This window comes from Barbus barbus (genome assembly GCF_936440315.1).
Source record: "Barbus barbus genome assembly, chromosome: 3".
NCBI classification, from domain to species: Eukaryota; Metazoa; Chordata; class Actinopteri; order Cypriniformes; family Cyprinidae; genus Barbus; species Barbus barbus.
Genome location: NC_136731.1, coordinates 7,874,457 through 7,892,525, shown reverse-complemented (window position 1 = coordinate 7,892,525; position 18,069 = coordinate 7,874,457).

The following is an 18,069-nucleotide window of genomic DNA, read 5'->3' as shown; positions in this document are numbered from 1 at the left end:
ACTTTTAAAGACGGTAGAAGATGATCTAACCAGATGGAAGTCTCATATCACTCATGGGAAGAGTCGCCTCAATAAAAATGATGGTTTTGCCAAGAATTAATTATTTATTTGCAATGATCCCGAGCAAACCATCACCTGACTGGTTTAGATCTCTGGACTCCTCCATCTCTAAATTCCTTTGGAAAGGTAAACCCCCGCGTATTAGCTTAAAAACGCTGCAAAAGACCAAGGATAAAGGAGGACTAGATCTACCTAACTTTCACCACTATTTCTTAGCCAACAGGCTTCAACACATTTCAGGGTGGTTAAAACACACCCTCTCAGATGAGCCTTGGCTAGATGTAGAACAGGCATTATGCAATAATATAGAGATTTCGGATCTGCCATTCATTAGCTTGATCATCAAACGACACGTATGCTTCAAAAGCATCAGTATCAGCTCTTCTCTGACAGCATGGTGGGAGTTTCTAAAAATGACTGAGTCTTCACTAATCCCATGCAAACGTACCCCCATCTGGAACAATCCTGACATATTACTAAACAATAATATGATGAACCTCACAGATTGGAGTTGTAAAGGTATTAAATACCTGGAACATATATTAGAAGGGACAGACTTTATTCCCTTTGACAAATTAGTTAAACAATATGGGATTAACAAAAACAGATTTTTAGAATATCAACAAATTAAATCTATTGTAAAAGGGAAATTTAAATCTAATCATATCAAATTACAAATACCACCAAGTGTGGCAGATTTTCTTAATCTCAAAACCCCCAAATTAATGTCTAAAATATACAGGACACTTTCCAAAATAGATGAATCAGTATCACTTCCTATTGCAAAATGGGAGGCAGATCTAGCAGTAAACTGGGACCATAATTTCTGGTCTCAGATATGTTTAAAAACCTTTGAACTGATTAGAAATCCTGGTTTACAATTAATACAATACAAAATCCTGCATAGAGTGCACTACACAGGTCATCGGATGTTCAGGATGGGTCTTACAGCTTCTAACAACTGCTCACACTGTCAAGGCAATACACCTGACAATTACATCCACACTCTATGGTTCTGTCCACCTGTTCAGAGGTACTGTTACAGGATTTGTGAAGATTTATCAAAGTGTCTTAAATGCTCTATTCCAGCCTCTCCTTCAGTCTGCTTGTTGGGCGACCTAGATGGTGTCACTACAGAAGGTAACACAATCCACATGGCTTTCACTGCCCTATGCATTGCTAAGAAGACTGTCCTCATGAACTGGAAAAATAAAAATAATCTTAATATCAACCAATATAGAAATTATTTGTGGGATTATATTAGTCTTGACACAGCTTCTGCTGCCACATTAGATCAATCTCTCTGGACTCCTTTGATCAGCTCCATCACCTAGTGTGAGTGGGGGTCCTGATTCTGTCCGGCTGTGGTTTTTGCTGTTGGGGTGGCCATATGGGCTTGGGGCATCTGGGAGTTCCCTGGGGGTGGGTTTCTTGGGGGGTTCGGCGCTGGGGCTGCGATCTTGGCCTGGATGGGGTATTGGTGACTCTTGGGTGCTGTTTTTCTGGCGGCTGCATGCGGGGCTACTGGGGATGCCTGTGCCGGCGGACGTAGGTTGCCAGCCTGGCGGCTGCACTATTCCAGGGTTGGTCCGGGGGGGGCTTGGGGTTCTGGGGGCGCTCTGCCTCCCGGTTGGGGTTACGGCTGGGCCTGGGGGGCTTGGGTCCTGGTTGGTGTGCCGCCGGGAGCATGGGTTGGTGCATGCGCTTGGGCCCGGCCCTGGTGTGGGGGTCTTCGATGCATCGGTGCCTCCACGGGGGGATCCAATAGAGGCAGGGAAAACGGGCCTAACCTGGGTGTCTTATTGTCTTATGTAGTCTGGGAGTTGAATGAGTGATGGGGTGGGGTAGTTTTTCCTCTGCTGTGGGGTCTGGTGGGCCACCCCGGGCTGCCATGGGCCCTGGTCTGGATGGGCCTGGGCCCCCCGCCCTGGGCAGATTTGGGGTAATGGGGGTGCCTATGGGGGTCAGCGGGGGAGCTGGCTCCAAAGGGGGGGGTATTTTGCCCCCTCTGATGCTTTCCTCCCCATCCCTAAGGCTTCACTTCTCCCGCTCCATCACACCAACACATAGGTAGGGTTTTGAGGTGCGGGTGTGTCGCTGGGATGCGGGGGAGGTGGTACTCCTCTGTCTCCTCGTGGCCACCTGCATCTCAATCACACATTACAGCTTAGACATTCTCATTACTTACTGTCACATGACACATACATATAGGGCCTTGGGGGTGGGCACACTGAATGGCATCCGGAGGGTGGTCTGTTCATTCAGCCTTCCCTCTGGTGCCAGTGCCCACTTCTCAATTTTAAGTTGCACATAGACATTGAGGGCTCTAGGGAGGGGACGAGCTGACACAAGCTTGTGGAGGGTGCCCCTCCCCTGTTTTAAAGCACCCCTGTTTTAAAGCACCTTAGAACAACACACACCAACACTACATTTGAGCGGGTGAGGTGAAGCATGGGGTCTCTTTTTATTTTTTTTTATTTTTTTTTATCTCACACCCCTGTTCTCTGTTCTCTGTCCGGGGCCGGGGGCTGCGAGGATGAGCTGGCCGCCCGGTCGGGGTCTGGGCTGGTGGTCTTCTCTGCTGCTGCGGGGACCGGGGTGGTCTTCCTGTCCCCACGCCAGAGCGAAGGGGGTTCAGCTCCGGGATCGGGCGCTGATTACCCCTCTGGGGGTGGTGGTGCCTGGATCTAGGAGTATAGAGTGCATATAGGGAGTGTGAGTGTGGGTACCATGTCCATTTTTGTGTGTCTACATGTGGGGCGAGGGTGAGAATATTCGTTGCGTGCATGAGGGTGGGAACGTATGCTTGTGTATATGTGTGCTTGTTCGTCTACGTCTATGTGTCAGGTCGGGCCTTAGACTCCACCTCACTCATCATCTCAGTCGACCCCCACCCCACCACCATGCCCTGCCGGTGGAGGATGCCGCCGGTGCATTGGTGGTTTCTCGCGCCGGGGCAGGATGCTCGGGTGAGCGCTGGCCCACTCTCGGCGGTCGCTTGGCGGGGCCTGGCCCTACTGGCCTTGCTGGGCCCCGGTTGGGGGGTGGGGGGCCCTTGGATCTCCGGGCCCAGGGCTCGGTCTGCCCTGGTGTGGTCGGCTGCCGGCGGAGCCTGCGGGCTTGCCGCCACGGCACCCTGGGGTGTCTACACTGTGGCTGTCGGATGTCCCACCTTCGGGCTCTCCTCTGCCCTTTTCTGGGTGGGGGCCGCAGTTGTCCCTGCGGTGGTTCCCCTGGGGGTCCCGTGCCCTGGGGGGCCTCCGGATGTTTGGGGCCTGGGTCTCTTCCATGCCTGCTTCATGCCTTGCGGGATGGGGCTGTTGTTCCCCACACACACACTATTAAACATTTACATGGAGGAACCTTATGAACACAAGCGCGCTCACACACACAGGTGTACACTCAAGCATTCACATTGGTGTAAAAACGGGTGCTCACAGACACATTGTTCTGATCTGCTGTTGCTTCAAAACTTATTTTGTAATATTAGTTATGCGTGTTGCTCAATAACATTTAACATTTAGAATTTATTGTGATTCATACAGATGTTGGTTGTTGCTGCAGTTTCTCTGATGTTGTGTCTTCTGTTGTGTCTTCTGTTGTTTTCTCTTTTTGTCAGCAGGTATCGAAGCAAATTGTCTGTTTTTTTTTTTTGTTTGTTTTTTTTCCTCTCTCTCTCTATCCCCCATTCTCTTTTTTTTCCCTCTCTCTCTCTCCCCCTTCTCTGTTGACTTTATCCACAATTTTTTTTTTTGTTTTTTTTTGTTTTGTTTTCTAATTCCTTTTTTTTTTTTTATTATTATTATTATTATTTTTATTATTATCATTATAATTATAATTATTATTATTATTTTTTTTCTCTCTCTTGTTTTCTCTGTCCCCTGGTCTTGTCGGTCATAGTATGGTTAAATAAAAGGGTATATAAAATTTAATTAATTAATTAATAAAAAAATAATAATATAAAAAAAATAAAATATATAAAAAAAAAAAAAAAGGCTGTGAATGATGATAGCATAACTACACATACGTACTGTCATGTGTTATCTGTGTTACTGACAGGCCGAAAAAAAAAAAAGGATTCAAACACCGTCATGTTGCTCAGAAACTCAAAACAGTGCTGTGGCTGTGTTTGGAATATTTTCTCTTGTTGAAATAGTGCAAAAACAGGCAATATGGTGTCTAAAATGTAAGTCTCTTGATAGTAACTTATAATTGATTGAACTGCTGAATAAAATCAATATCACATTTGTAACCATGCTGATTTTGTAAGCGACACTCTTCGTTTGATATTGATTAACTTAATGAATTGATTTAACTATACATTTTCTGCCCCATTATCTTGAATTGTGATAATTCCTAATGCATATTAATAGACTGAATCATGCAGTGAAAGAACGCACTCTAGGCGCACGCACTAAGTTTGTCTAACCAGACTTCATCACATAGTTGTGTATGCGTGCACCCTGTAGGTCTGTTTGGTTTGGTTTTTGCAATATACTGGATAATGTCATGCTTTCTCACGAGTTCAGTATCCGCACTAAACCTGGCAGATTTGGCTTGCATGAACTTCCCCAAGAAATGAATGAATGAACATAACTTACGAAAAGTAACCCGCCAAATTGGCTAGTGATTTGACAGCGTCACCCGTCACCGATGGTTTGTACCCGCATTTGACGGGTTGGCGGGTGTTAATTTCAAACCCTGAATATATTCAATGTGAGACTTGACACTAGTTTCAGAAAGTTTAGCTGGAAAATGTGATTGGAAAGTATTAAATCAAAGTACAGTTGGTAGTGATCATTTTCCTATCAGCAGTACAATTGGTTTAGATATAACTGTGGTGGAAAGAATGCCAAGGTGGAAGTTTAAAGCAGCCAACTGGGAAAAATTTAAGGAGTTATGTCACAACAGAATGTCTGAATTTTGTAATTCTATGGAAGATGTGGAAGTTTTTAATCATAAATTATGTGAGGTGATACAGAATACTGCTGAAGAAGTAATAGGAAAGAAGGTTTTAAAGGTTGATTCAATCACAAGCACTTAGAATATGTTGTGGAGCAATACGATCATCTCCAATTACAGCAGTACAAGTAGAAATGGGAGAAATGCCTCTTGAATTTAGAAGGCTGAGATACTGGATTAATATAAAAGGTCACTCAGATAGTCATCCAATTAAGAAAGTTATGAAGAATTGCTGGGAATACGAGTATAACACTTTATCAAGCTTTGGATGGACTGCCAATGAGGAGGCACAGAGTAGCTTTCTTCCCTAGCATTACGTTTGCCATAACTTCTGCAGCAGGCTTAATTAGAGTCTGGCCAATTGAATGGGGTTTTCCCGTTTTTGCAATGAGTAGAGACACTTTGTGTGATGCCTCAGTAGCCTTTGCATTTTCACCGGTCATAAAAAAACTGTGAGGTGTTTTTACTCATGTGTTGCTCAAGCTCATCACGTTTTCTCTCAAAAAATGACATCCGTACAATCTTTGTGCTTAGACTCAAAGTGACGCTTGAGTTTAGATGGTTTAATTGCTTCATTAGCCAATATGTCATAACACAAAACACAGTGAGGTCTAGGATCCTCAAGATCCCCAGTCCAGGAAAATCCAAACTTTATGTACTCATTGCGATATTTTCGCTTAACTTTCTCACATGGTTTTCCACGGTGCGCTAGCTCTGTGGTCTGCAGGAGTGTGGTGGCCAGTGGCCGTGACTCGGTATCTTCGGTACCGGCTTCTTTGTGGTGCTGTAGTTTTGTTGCTTTCAGTGGACGCTTGATCTTTTCTTTTGACTCCTCTTTGGTTTAGCCACCGATCCATTTTTACTTTATTAACCCTTTTTTTTTTTTTTTTTCAGCTGAGCCCCCAGGGTGAGTTTTTTTCAGGCGACCGTTATTTTAGAATGTTTAGTAGCCTTATTGTTTCCATGGCGACGCGTCATGCTTGTCATGTGACACACCGCAGTCACAGTAGTGCTGTATGACACATGGATTGCTTTTATTTAGTTTTTCCTTTTTTAATCGAAATATTCACAAACATGCTCACTATAATATGAAATATCTGATATTGCGATTCTGAAATATTTGCAAGTAAATGTATTTGGTAGTTTAAACACTTTTATAATGACCGTGTTAGTTGATCTGTACCGAGTGATGGGCGGCGCCATATAGCTTTGGGATCAACAACATGTAAATTCATCCTCTCCTCCCGAAACACGATAAAGTAAGTCTCCGGTAAACTGGGAGAAGAGCAGAGTAAACTTTAAAGTTATCTACACAATCTGTATATGATATCAATAAAACTTGTCGTCAGATTATATTTGTATGGATCATTATTGTTGCTTCCATAGACATCAGCGCTTTAACCCTCTGGGCCCTGAAATGTATGGTTTTGCTAGTTCTTAAGTGTATTTAAATGTCTGAAACCTAAAATAAGCATTATATGGTTGAAAACACTGAATATTTGTGATAATATGACAAGCGCTCAGCGCCAGCCAACGAGCGAAAGCAGATTTGAATTCAGCAGTTGATGACGTGACGCACTGACAGTTCTAATCACACCGGTGTGATCGTACGTGCTAAAGGGTTAAAACAGAATGGCAAGAACTGTTATCACAGTTTCGCAAGTGCATTAAAAATCTACTTAAATAAGTGACGATTTTATGAACACTTGCCTAGTTTAGGTCATCTTTTCGCGGACCACTAGGGGGCGATGGCGGACCACACTTTAAGAATTACTGCTCTACACCAAGCGGCAACCTCCCGCTCCCTCTAGTGAAACCAACACGGAAGTGATTAAAACTGCAATTCATCGACTAGCCGCTGGAGGCTGGCTCCAAAAGGGAGTCAATCACATTGACTCTCCATGTTAAAATGCCCAACTTTACAGTAGAAAAAAACATGTTTACAGCCTGGTACAAAAATTTATTTTGGTCTATATAGCTAATCTTGCCCTTCGTGACAACTGTGAGGGGGGTGAATCTTTTTTATAACTCATCCATTTAAATTATATTAAGCTTTAAACTTCTGCATAATTAAGGGCGTGGCCACTTGAGTGACAGGTTGATTGACGTTACTGTCTCTATCTGCTGTCTGTTAGCCGTCACGTTACCTCAGCCGCTGAACTTGGCATCTCTGCCGTGTTTCTGCTTTTGTTTTATACAGTCTATGGCTTTTTTCATTATTATTTCTTAAAATTATCTAATAAAATGGCTTGTTGTGTGGTTAATTGTACTAACAGACCGTCCAAGTATAGGCTCCATTTTTTCCGGTGAGTGATATTGTAATGTAATTTTATTTATTCTTTATAGTTTTATTTAAAACTTAACTACACTCCAGAATCCGACAGACTGTGATTGGCTGTAACGTTAGGCCTGTAATTAACGTTACTGGTTAAGCGTTTTCCTCCAATAGAAAACTGTTAGGCTATAATACAAGCTACACTCTTCATTACTTCATAAAATAAGGGAAGAACGAATACCAGGAATATTTTTATCAAGTCAAGTGGTTTTATTGAAGGCTTAACAAAATGAAATAAATAAATAAATAAATAAAAATAATGAAACAAAAGGAGGAGAGAAGGAAGAGCAGTATGGAAGCATATGTGTAGCAAAATTCAATTTGCAATGCAAAATGGCAATACAATATGCAAAATGACAATGCAATATTCAAAATGGCAATGCAATATTCAAAATGGAAATGTAATTCTGTATTTAAATTTACATTTTCCATCAACTCCATGCATGCAAAATTTGGTGCAGAATGAAATTGAAAATTAAATTATATTATTTACATTTGCCATTTTCAACAGTAGTCTTAAATTGTAAAGTGCATACTATTTTAATGCTTTATAAGTAGCAAAATGAAAATGTATAACCAAATTGATTTGATATGTGTAACGTGTCCAAGCACAAACAGTAGCAAAATTATCATTTAAATGTTATTTGTCCTAAATGCATTTAGACTAACAGTTAGGACACGTACGATTGCATTTTCATCATGACGCCGTGGGATATTTATAGCAAAATTCAATGCGGCTTTGAAAATGCATTCCGAGATGACCACGCCCACCCTACGTCACTCATTGCGTCAAGGCGGGGATTGGCGGAAGCGTGTTACGTTTAGATCGTTTGAAACATGGCGGCCGGAGATCTGATAAGATCGTTGAATGCATTGGCAGATGAAGTGGAGCGTGAACACAGAAATAATGTTTCAGAAGAGTTTAACGCGTATGTAGGTGACAGGACAAGATCAATATTGGAGCATCTTGCAGAATTGTCGGCCTTAACAGGCCTCGACACTCGTTTGGCTGCTGAACCCTTGAGAGTGGTGGAAGATCGATTATCTTCGTCTCTGTCATGGGGAGTGGGAAGACCGGCCGTGGAGATCCCTGACGAGGCCATAGAGGGGTATCTTATGTATGGTCTAAGCGCCAAAATTGCGACAAGACGTCATACTTCATGAAATGGGCTGTAGTTCCTAATCTGGTGTAATGGCTCATTTGTATTCCCTTCCACTAGATGGCAGACATGTAGTACTTCGATTCTAGACCAAAATTGTTTGAGGAAATAGCAGAGTAAGTGAGCTATCGTGTCATTGATGCGGAAGCAATTCAGTTCATAGCGTCTGAGTAAATTGTGAGATTTGTGAGAGAAAATCGCCAAACGGCTAATAAAAAGTTGTACTGTGAGGACGTGTTGCAAATGTCATTCGCCGATTCTGACTCTGAAGGGGAATATTTGCCTTTTGGAAATGACGATCGGCCGTCTAATGATCGCGCTTCTCCAATGGCGCATGGCGCGATCGTTCTCAAAGCACAAACAAGTGATCATTTCAACACTTTGCCCAATGAGGATGGGGGTGGCAGGGGTGGATGTGGTCTTAGTGTCCATAGGAGAGCTGTTGATCTCTGATGATCGGCCAGATTGCGCTGTTTGTTCTGATCGCGCACGCTCCAAGGGCCGCCGGCAGACACTACAGGTGCAGTCAGTTTGGGGTAACGTTAGGTCTGTGCGCTGTGCCATGCAATGAGAGGTACCATACTCTCAAGAACTATAAACTGTCACATAGATACCTGATTGGACAGATAGCTGGTCAACTGATCAAAAAATAGGCACATGTATTTTACTATGGCACAGTAATATAGTAATAATTTACTACTTTCTCCTGTTTTACTGTTGATTTCCTCTTTTCCTGATCATTTGGAATGAGGATAAAAAGACAAAAAAACAACAACAACATGCAAATAAGTTCAAACATCCATTCAATATCTATTATTTCCTGAATATTACTGATGAACTTATCAAAAAGTAGGCTACTGTTCACATGCGTTTTACTACTATATAGTATTGTAATATAGTAATAATTTAGTACTTTCTCCTGTTTTATTGTTGGTTTCCTCTTTTCTGATCATTTGGAATGAGGAGAAAAAGACAAAAAAACAAACAAAAAAATCAAACATCAATTCAATATCTACTATTTCCTAAATATTATGAAATTCAAGAGGGCCGCCCCTGATGACGTCATAATATGCAAATTAGATGAGTATATTTACACCCCACATAAACTTACGGTCATGCCCAACATTTTTCTAATTTACAGTAGATCTCTATCTTTAAGCCATTTCAAGCCACAAGCTTTTGAAATCTTGATGTCAAAATCCAGCATTTTTTCCAAAAAACCCTGGCGCCTAAAGGGTTAAAGTTAAAGACATCGCGGCCTTGTATGGAGTTAGTCGCTGGACGGTACATCGACGAGTGCAACAATGTGGACTAAGGTAAACATCAACTTAAATGTTTATTTTTTTAATTTTTTTTATGGTTTCATAGAACGTAACGTTAAACGCCCTGACTCTAAACATTAGGTCATGAATGCCCTCTTTTTTTGAAGCATCATAGAAACACATAGGCTGACTTGAATAATCTGATATAAATTTCACTAGGAAATTCAGAGGCATGTTTCCCTGCTTGGAAAAAACAACAACAAAAAACCCCCAATAGATCCCTGCCTAAAACACAATAGAAAACAATGGGAATTGCATTGGTTTTAATGGTGTATACTGGTAAGTGATGGATTTTATTGGTGTTAAATCCTATTGGAAAAAAGCCCAAAACACACTACAAAAAGGAATTTTGTAATGGTTTTACATGAAAAAGTTAATGGTTCCCTTTCAGTCGCTCACGTTCGACGTAACGTCGACGTGACGAAGTAATTGGGATCACTTCAGAGAGCCCTATCAACTTCGAGTATCTACAGAACAAGCCAATGAACGTTGGCGTGCGTGAACGCGTCACGCGCCCCCGCGCGTGTATAAACAGGAAGCGGGCACACGCACACATTGCTTTTCGCTTCGGAGCCGAGCTTTTGCTTTCACTTCCGAACTCTACAAGATTGCCTTGAGAACAAAAAGAGGACTCTCCTGTGTTGGTGTGACGGCGCGATCAGCAGTGGCCGCAAGCATTGCAGCTCACAACTGCTGTTTTCACAGCACTATTGTTCTGTGTCTGTGTGTGTGTGTGTGTCGGCTCGGTGGGCGTTCCCCGTGTGTTCATTCACACCGCGGCTACCCCTGGGTGCCTCAGCACTGAGAGTTATTTTTCTGTTTTTTGTTTTCACTAACAAAAGTGTATAAACAAAAAGTGTTTTCACTTTTTTTCCGTTCGCCCGGTGCCCCCCTGCTTTCAGGGGCATTCTGTTCACCCGTGTTCTGGCAGACAGTGCCCCTGTGCTCAGGGCAGAGATCGCAGTCCTACTGGCGAAGGACGCGATCGAGCCGGTCCCTCCAGCCGATATGAAGACCGGCTTCTACAGCCCGTACTTCATTGTACCCAAGAAAGGTGGTGGGTTACGGCCAATCTTGGACCTGCGCGTCCTGAACCGGTCCCTTCACAGGCTACCGTTCAAGATGCTTACGCAGAAACGCATTTTCAAATGCATCCGTCCCCAGGATTGGTTGCAGCGATCGACCCCCTTCGGGCTGGCCCTGTCGCCCCGCGTCTTCACGAAAGTCGCGGAGGCGGCCATTGCTCCCATGTGCGAGCGGAGTGTTCGCATTTTCAACTACCTCGACGACTGGCTTATTCTAGCCCAGTCGGGAGAGCAGTTGTGCGAATACAGGGACATGGTGCTTAGCCACCTCAGCCACCTAGGGCTTCGGGTCAACTGGGTAAAGAGCAAACTCACCCTCGGACAGAGGTTCTCTTTTCTCGGTATGGAGTTGGACTCGGTCAACATGACAGTGCGCCTCACTGAGGCCCGTGTCCAGTCAGTGTTGAGCTGCGTGAGCACGCTCAGACGCAGAACAGCGACACCACTGAAACTCTTTCAGAGGCTCCTGGGGCATATGGCATCTGCAGCCGCGGTTACGCCGCTCGGATTGCTTCATATGAGGCCGCTCCAACACTGGCTCCACGATCGTGTCCCGAGGTGGGCGTGGCAGAGCGGCTCGTGCCGGGTTCAAGTGACTCCGCACTGTCGCCAAACTCTCAGCTTGTGGTCGGACCCTTCGTTCCTGCGGGTAGGTTCCCCTGGAACAAGTGTCCAGGCACTCTGTGGTCTCCACGGATGCCTCTGCCACCGGCTGGGGGGCCACGTTCGACGGGCATGCAGCTTCAGGTCTGTGGACGGGACCTCAACTGCATTGGCACATCAACTGCCTAGAGTTGTTAGCAGTACGTCTTGCGCTGAGCCGCTTCAACCGCTGCTACTAGGCAAGCATGTACTAGTCCGTTTGGACAGCACTGCGACCGTTGCGTACATCAACCGCCAAGGTGGTCTACGCTCCCGCCGCATGTCACAACTCGCCCGCCATCTCCTCCTCTGGAGTCAGAAGCATCTGAGGTCGCTTCGTGCCGTTTTTATTCCGGGCCTGCTCAACCGTGCAGCCGATGAGCTCTCACGGCAGCAGGTGCTACCGGGAGAATGGCGACTCCATCCCCAGGTGGTCCAGCTGATGTTCAGGCGTTTCGGGACCGCACAGGTAGATCTGTTTGCCACCCCGGACACGTCTCATTGCCAGTTGTTTTATTCTCTGACCGAGGGGACCCTCAGCACGGATGCTCTGGCACACAGCTGGCCCCGGGGCCTACGCAAGTATGCGTTCCCCCCAGTGAGCCTTCTTGCACAGGCCTTGTGCAAAGTCAGGGAGGACGAGGAGCAGGTCTTGCTAGTTGCGCCGTATTGGCCCAACCGGACCTGGTTCCCGGAACTAGTGCTCCTCGCGACAGCCCCTCCCTGGCCCATTCCTCTGAGATGCTCTCTCAGTGACTGGGCGCCCTGCACCCGCGCCCAGACCTCTGGAAACTCCATGTCTGGCCCTGGACGGGACGCGGAAGTTCTAGGTGACCTACCCCCTGCGGTAGTTGACACCATCACTTCCGCTAGAGCCCCCTCTACGAGGCGCCTCTGTGCGTTGAAGTGGAACCTGTTCGTTGACTGGTGCTCCTCTCACGAGGAGAACCCCCGATCTTGCTCGATCAGAGCCGTGCTTTCCTTCCTGCAAGATGGGCTGGAGCGAAGGCTGTCTCCCTCCACCCTTAAAGTGTATGTTGCCGCTATTGCTGCACATCACGATGCGGTTGATGGTAAGTCTTTTGGGAAGCACGACCTGATCGTCAGGTTCCTGAGGGGAGCGAGGAGACTGAATCCTCCTCGCCCACTCTCTATACCCTCTTGGGATTTGTCTCTGGTCCTTTCGGCACTTCAGAGACCACCCTTTGAGCCTCTGCAGTCAGCTGAGTTAAAAATTCTGTCCTGTAAGACAGTACTCCTGGTTGCATTGGCCTCTATCAAGAGGGTAGGGGACCTGCATGCATTTTCGGTCGACGAATCGTGCCTAGAATTCGGCCCGGATAACTCTCACGTCATCATGAGACCCCGGCCCGGATACGTGCCCAAGGTTCCCACCACTCCCTTCCGGGACCAGGTAGTGAATCTGCAAGCGCTGCCTTCGGAGGAGGCAGACCCAGCCCTGGCTTTTCTCTTTCCCGTTCGCGCTCTGCGTCTGTACGTGGAAAGAACGCAAAGCCTCAGGACCTCAGATCAGCTCTTCATCTGTTACGGAGGCCAGCAGAAGGGGAAGGCTGTCTCCAAGCAGAGGATGGCCCACTGGATAGTGGATGCCATCGCCTTGGCTTACGAAGTCCAAGGCGTGCCCTGCCCGCCTGGGTTGAAAGCCCACTCCACTAGGGGTGTCGCTTCTTCCTGGGCGCTGGCACACGGCGCCTCGCTGACAGACATCTGTAGAGCTGCGGGCTGGGCGACACCTAACACGTTCGCTAGGTTTTATAGCTTACGTGTTGAGCGGGTCTTCCTGTGTGCTCGCTTCTTCTAGCCGGTAACACCGAAGCTCCCGCTTAGTGTCGGCTTGCTGCGCCACTCCCTTCCTAGGAACGGATACGTGCGCTTTTTACTCCAGTCGAGTTCCCCACTTGGCGAACCCTGTGAGTTCCTCCGCACCCCCTCGGCAGTCGGACTTTGCGGAGCGTCCGACGCCAGGCCTAGTGCTCGTATGCTTGTGTAACTTGTGCTAGGCTGGGTTACATATGTGCGTTCCCTGCGGCGATCCCATATGTGTATTCTTCCACGACCAGCTCCCTGTGGTGAGCCCGTGTCTTCCCTTGGCAGAGTCTGCTCTGCCGTCACTGTCCGGTGTGTCTCCCCCTTCGGGTGGAGCCACCCCAGTGACATTCCATGTGTTGCACTGCCCCCTCGGCCAGTCCATATGTGTATTCTCCACATGTTACCTCCCTTCGGGCAGGATGTGGCTCCGCAGCGTCCTTTCCCCTGGGAAGGGACGCTTTCCCAGTGTTATTAAGGGGTGTAATGGAACAGCAGTTGAACCCCCTCTACGCAGGTCTTCCGCCCCAGCAGTTGGGGGGCTGAGAGTCCTGCGTAGGGCGCTGGATGTGGCAGCAACCGTGGCGTTTTCCATGGGATCCCAATTACGTCGTCACGTCGAACGTGAGCGACTGAAAGGGAACGTCTCGGTTACTGATGTAACCCTCGTTCCCTGAAGGAGGGAACGGGAGACGTAACGTCCCGTCGCCACTGTTGCTGACCATCGCTGCATGGCCGTCACAAATCTCGGCTCCTCAGCGAAAAACAATGTGTGCGTGCGCCCGCTTCCTGTTTATACCCGCGGGGCGGGGGCGCGTGACGCGTTCACGCACGCCAACGTTCATTGGCTTGTTCTGTAGATACTCGAGGTTGATAGGGCTCTCTGAAGTGATCCCAATTACGTCGCCACGTCGACGTTACGTCTCCCGTTCCCTCCTTCAGGGAACGAGGGTTACATCAGTAACCGAGACGTTAATAATGGCATTTTAATGGAAACCATTAGAATTTCTGTGATGATTTCAATTGGGCTTCTATTGTTTTGTTTTGTTTTGTTCATCTGATACATCTAATGCCACTTACCACACAATTATCCACCTGTTCCACAGAGTATCAGAGAGCTGGACCGTTTGGTGTTGGAAATTCAAAGGGAACACCCACAGTGTGGATATCGTATGATGAGAGCTTTCCTCTAAGCAAGTGGGCATTTGATTCAGTGTAAGTTTGTTTTTGTTACATACTTGCAGGCTTGTTTATACTTATGTGTTGGACCTATGGCAGACCTGCATAGCCACTATGCCAGGGATCACTAACCCTGTTTCTGGAGGGCTACACTTTTAAAGAAGCATGGAACTTGCACAGGCTGAGAACGGAGAATGGTTGCTCTCCATACCAACTCTGGCTGCAAAACAGAGAGGCTGCTGATGATCTGGAAGCTGTATGTTTGCACATTTTAAATGATTCTTTCATCATTTACTCACTCTCAAGTTATTTCTTTGTTCTACTGAACTCAAAAGGAAGATACGTTAAAGAATGTGTGTAATCAAAAAGCTCTGGGGCACCACTGACATAATGGAAACAAACATTATGGAAGTCAGTGGTGCCCCAGAACTGTTCAGGATATTTTAAATTGTTAACAAAAGTTATAAAATATCCTCACTTATACCTACATCAGAACAAAAAGTATATGCGACAAATGCTTGTAATATTTACTGGGTGTTTTGGTAGATAAGGCTTGTATTCAGCATTGTATTTTGCAAGGTTGATGATGACTATGGTGTTGACTGGGATGGACCACATGCCGTGGAAGACGCAGACAGCATTTCAATACCAGATATAGAGTTACCACGAGATCTCACTGCAGAGGAGTTGGCTGGTCTTCCGAACCGGGAAATGCCACTAAACGAGGCAATCGATGCCTACATGAGCACAGTAGCCCAATTGACAGAGATTTTTAGACATTGAACATGCATGGACACCACAAGCAGCTTTTCCTTTATTTTATTTTAACAAATACCTGAACTACAAAATTTCTTAAGAACATGCATGACAATGTATGACGATAAACAAAATAAAAAAAAAAGTGAGTGAAACAAGTAGTTTTAACATTTGTAATTAATTTGTTTTTCACTTAACTCATAAGGTTAACTTTCCATCACTGCAATAAGAGCTCTTTAAAACTTCCTGTCAAGAACATGCATTTTTTTTAAGCAAGAAATGCGAAAAATACTAAAGACAATGAACATGTCATTTAAATTTTTTCTTGAAAATGCAGTTCTCCACATGAACACTTAAATATTACAACTCAGATAAGGCCAAAGCCAAATCTTGTGGATGAAACCGCTGCTCTCATTGCTTGTGTAAATGCAATAAAGGTTTTGCATCTTAAAGGAAGTTTCAGTGTTGTGAGGCAGGTTGAAGCCACTGGGAGTGATAGGTCAGGTGATACTTCGACATACAGGTGTTGATGGAGAACAGCCCAGCCAGTCCAAAATTTCAGCAACTCGCACAGTTCAGCAGGTGATCCTGCATCAGTTTGGGTAAAATAATATTTTATAGCATAATTCCTACATCTGCAACTAAATTTCAAATGCACATTAATTTTATGTTTTTAAAATCTAACATTTACAATAGCACATTTTACCTGTTTGAATATATTCACGCAAGAAAGCCGTAACAACACAAGATTGCTCCAGGTTCGAAGGGGCTTCATCTTCATCACTGTCAGGTTCTGGCCAGATGACTCTCCTAAGTATCATCTAATACAAAGATAGCAGCACTGAATACAAGCCTTAATATGGAGTTGCAACAATGTATTTCATCCACTGACTTAGTGTTTTATTAGAAACAACCCACTGTATGATTAGATACAGAAAATTTCATAATTGATTTAGTGCAACGGCTTCCATACAGTCTGTTCTTCTAAGTAAAATAGACCAATTACTTCTGGTTCCATCAGCAGTGTTGAAGATCTAGGAAACAGTACTGCAGTTAAACTGGGCCGTTCTTTTATCATTCTCAAAACACCCGTATCTTTGAGTCCTCTCCACAGCTGAGAGATCTGTTTTTCACGTCGACCAATAACCTAGAAATTATCCACAAACCATAAAAAATTATAAACACTGTGGCCCAGTTTCATAGACATGGTTAAAAAGGACATTTAAGTAATTTTTATAAACTTGCCTTCGAAAAAAAAAACATTACTTGTGTGCATCTTAAGACAAAACAAAGGCACTGACATGTTTAAAGGTCAGTCAGTGCAAGTTTCTTTCAGTTGAAACAGCTCAGATTTACATTTAGTCTAGTACTAGGGTTAAGCCATGTCTGTGAAACCGGTGGTATGCAAGCCTTGACGAAAGATCTAAGCTTTTATCCTAACTTAATGGTTATGTAAAGAGGCTTATGTAGAGTTAAACTAAAAAGATAAACTACATACCCAACTGCAATTAACATACTTTCACCTTTATATGATAAGACATACATACCCCGTGGTGGAGAATGGTTTCTGCCAACCACCACCTGTTGCTGTTGCTCATTGCTGGCAAGTCCCAGTTGATGGCCAGGTTGTTTATATTGTCTATTTCATTCTGATTCAGTTCATTCTGGCTTTCCAGCTAAGATTTACACAAAGTGTGAAAAAGGTAAGATTTTAAATGTATACTCATATACATATATATACATACATAAAATAAATATATACATACAAGGGACACAACTTCAATCACATCCATATCAGGACAGTCCTTCAATTCCAAAACTGGAGTATCATCCTTAACGCCACTTAAAAGGGAGAAGAAAGCTGGACTAAGTCCTGAGTAGAGTGGACCTTCATTAATAAATGTATGTCCTATCATTCGTCCCACAACTCTGAACAGATCACCATCCAAGAGTGCTCTAGATGTTGAAGGAACCTTGTGATCATCTTCGCCATTGAAGAACAGCGTTTTGCCACAGTTATCTGAAAAATGTATAACAGGTATAATGCACTCAGATGAACATACTTAATCATCTCTTCCTATAATATGCACATAACTATTAAATCTACTAAAAAAAAAAGTTTAAATGTATTATATCCAGTATGTCTGTATTTCTAATAGTGACTAAAACTGGAGGCGAAGGAAAGTCTGCACAACATTTCAAAATGTTTACAATTATAACTCACCAATGTCAAGTTCAAATCCATGGTGGAGCTTTTCCATTAGTACAGAGAAAGGTGTGCTCAGTGGTATGGTCAATATGATAGGGACACCTTCAGTGGCAGGCTCTGCAGATGTGCTGGCACTGGCTGAGAAAACAGTATTGAGTGATGTTGAGGCCCTTTCCTCCCTTTCAGCATAATCCTCTGACATGGTTGCTGCCATTTCTTCCTGTCTTGTATTGCCAGTTCTATCTGATATCACTTCGCCTGACTCATGAAACCTGATATAACCATAACGACAGTACAGCAGCTAGATTAGTGAAAGATATAAAATTCAACATCACTCTCTTTGCAGCTGTATTAAACCCTCCCACAGTACCATCAAATGTTTGGTACCTGATTTAAGTTACGAAACATATAAATTAATCAATTGTTGCAGACAGGCGTCACCGCAATTTATGAAAAAAAGGTCAAGCAAAAAATGTTAAATCTGTATGAAGAGATTTAGAGTCCCACACAGATATCCCACCTCTCACAGAAG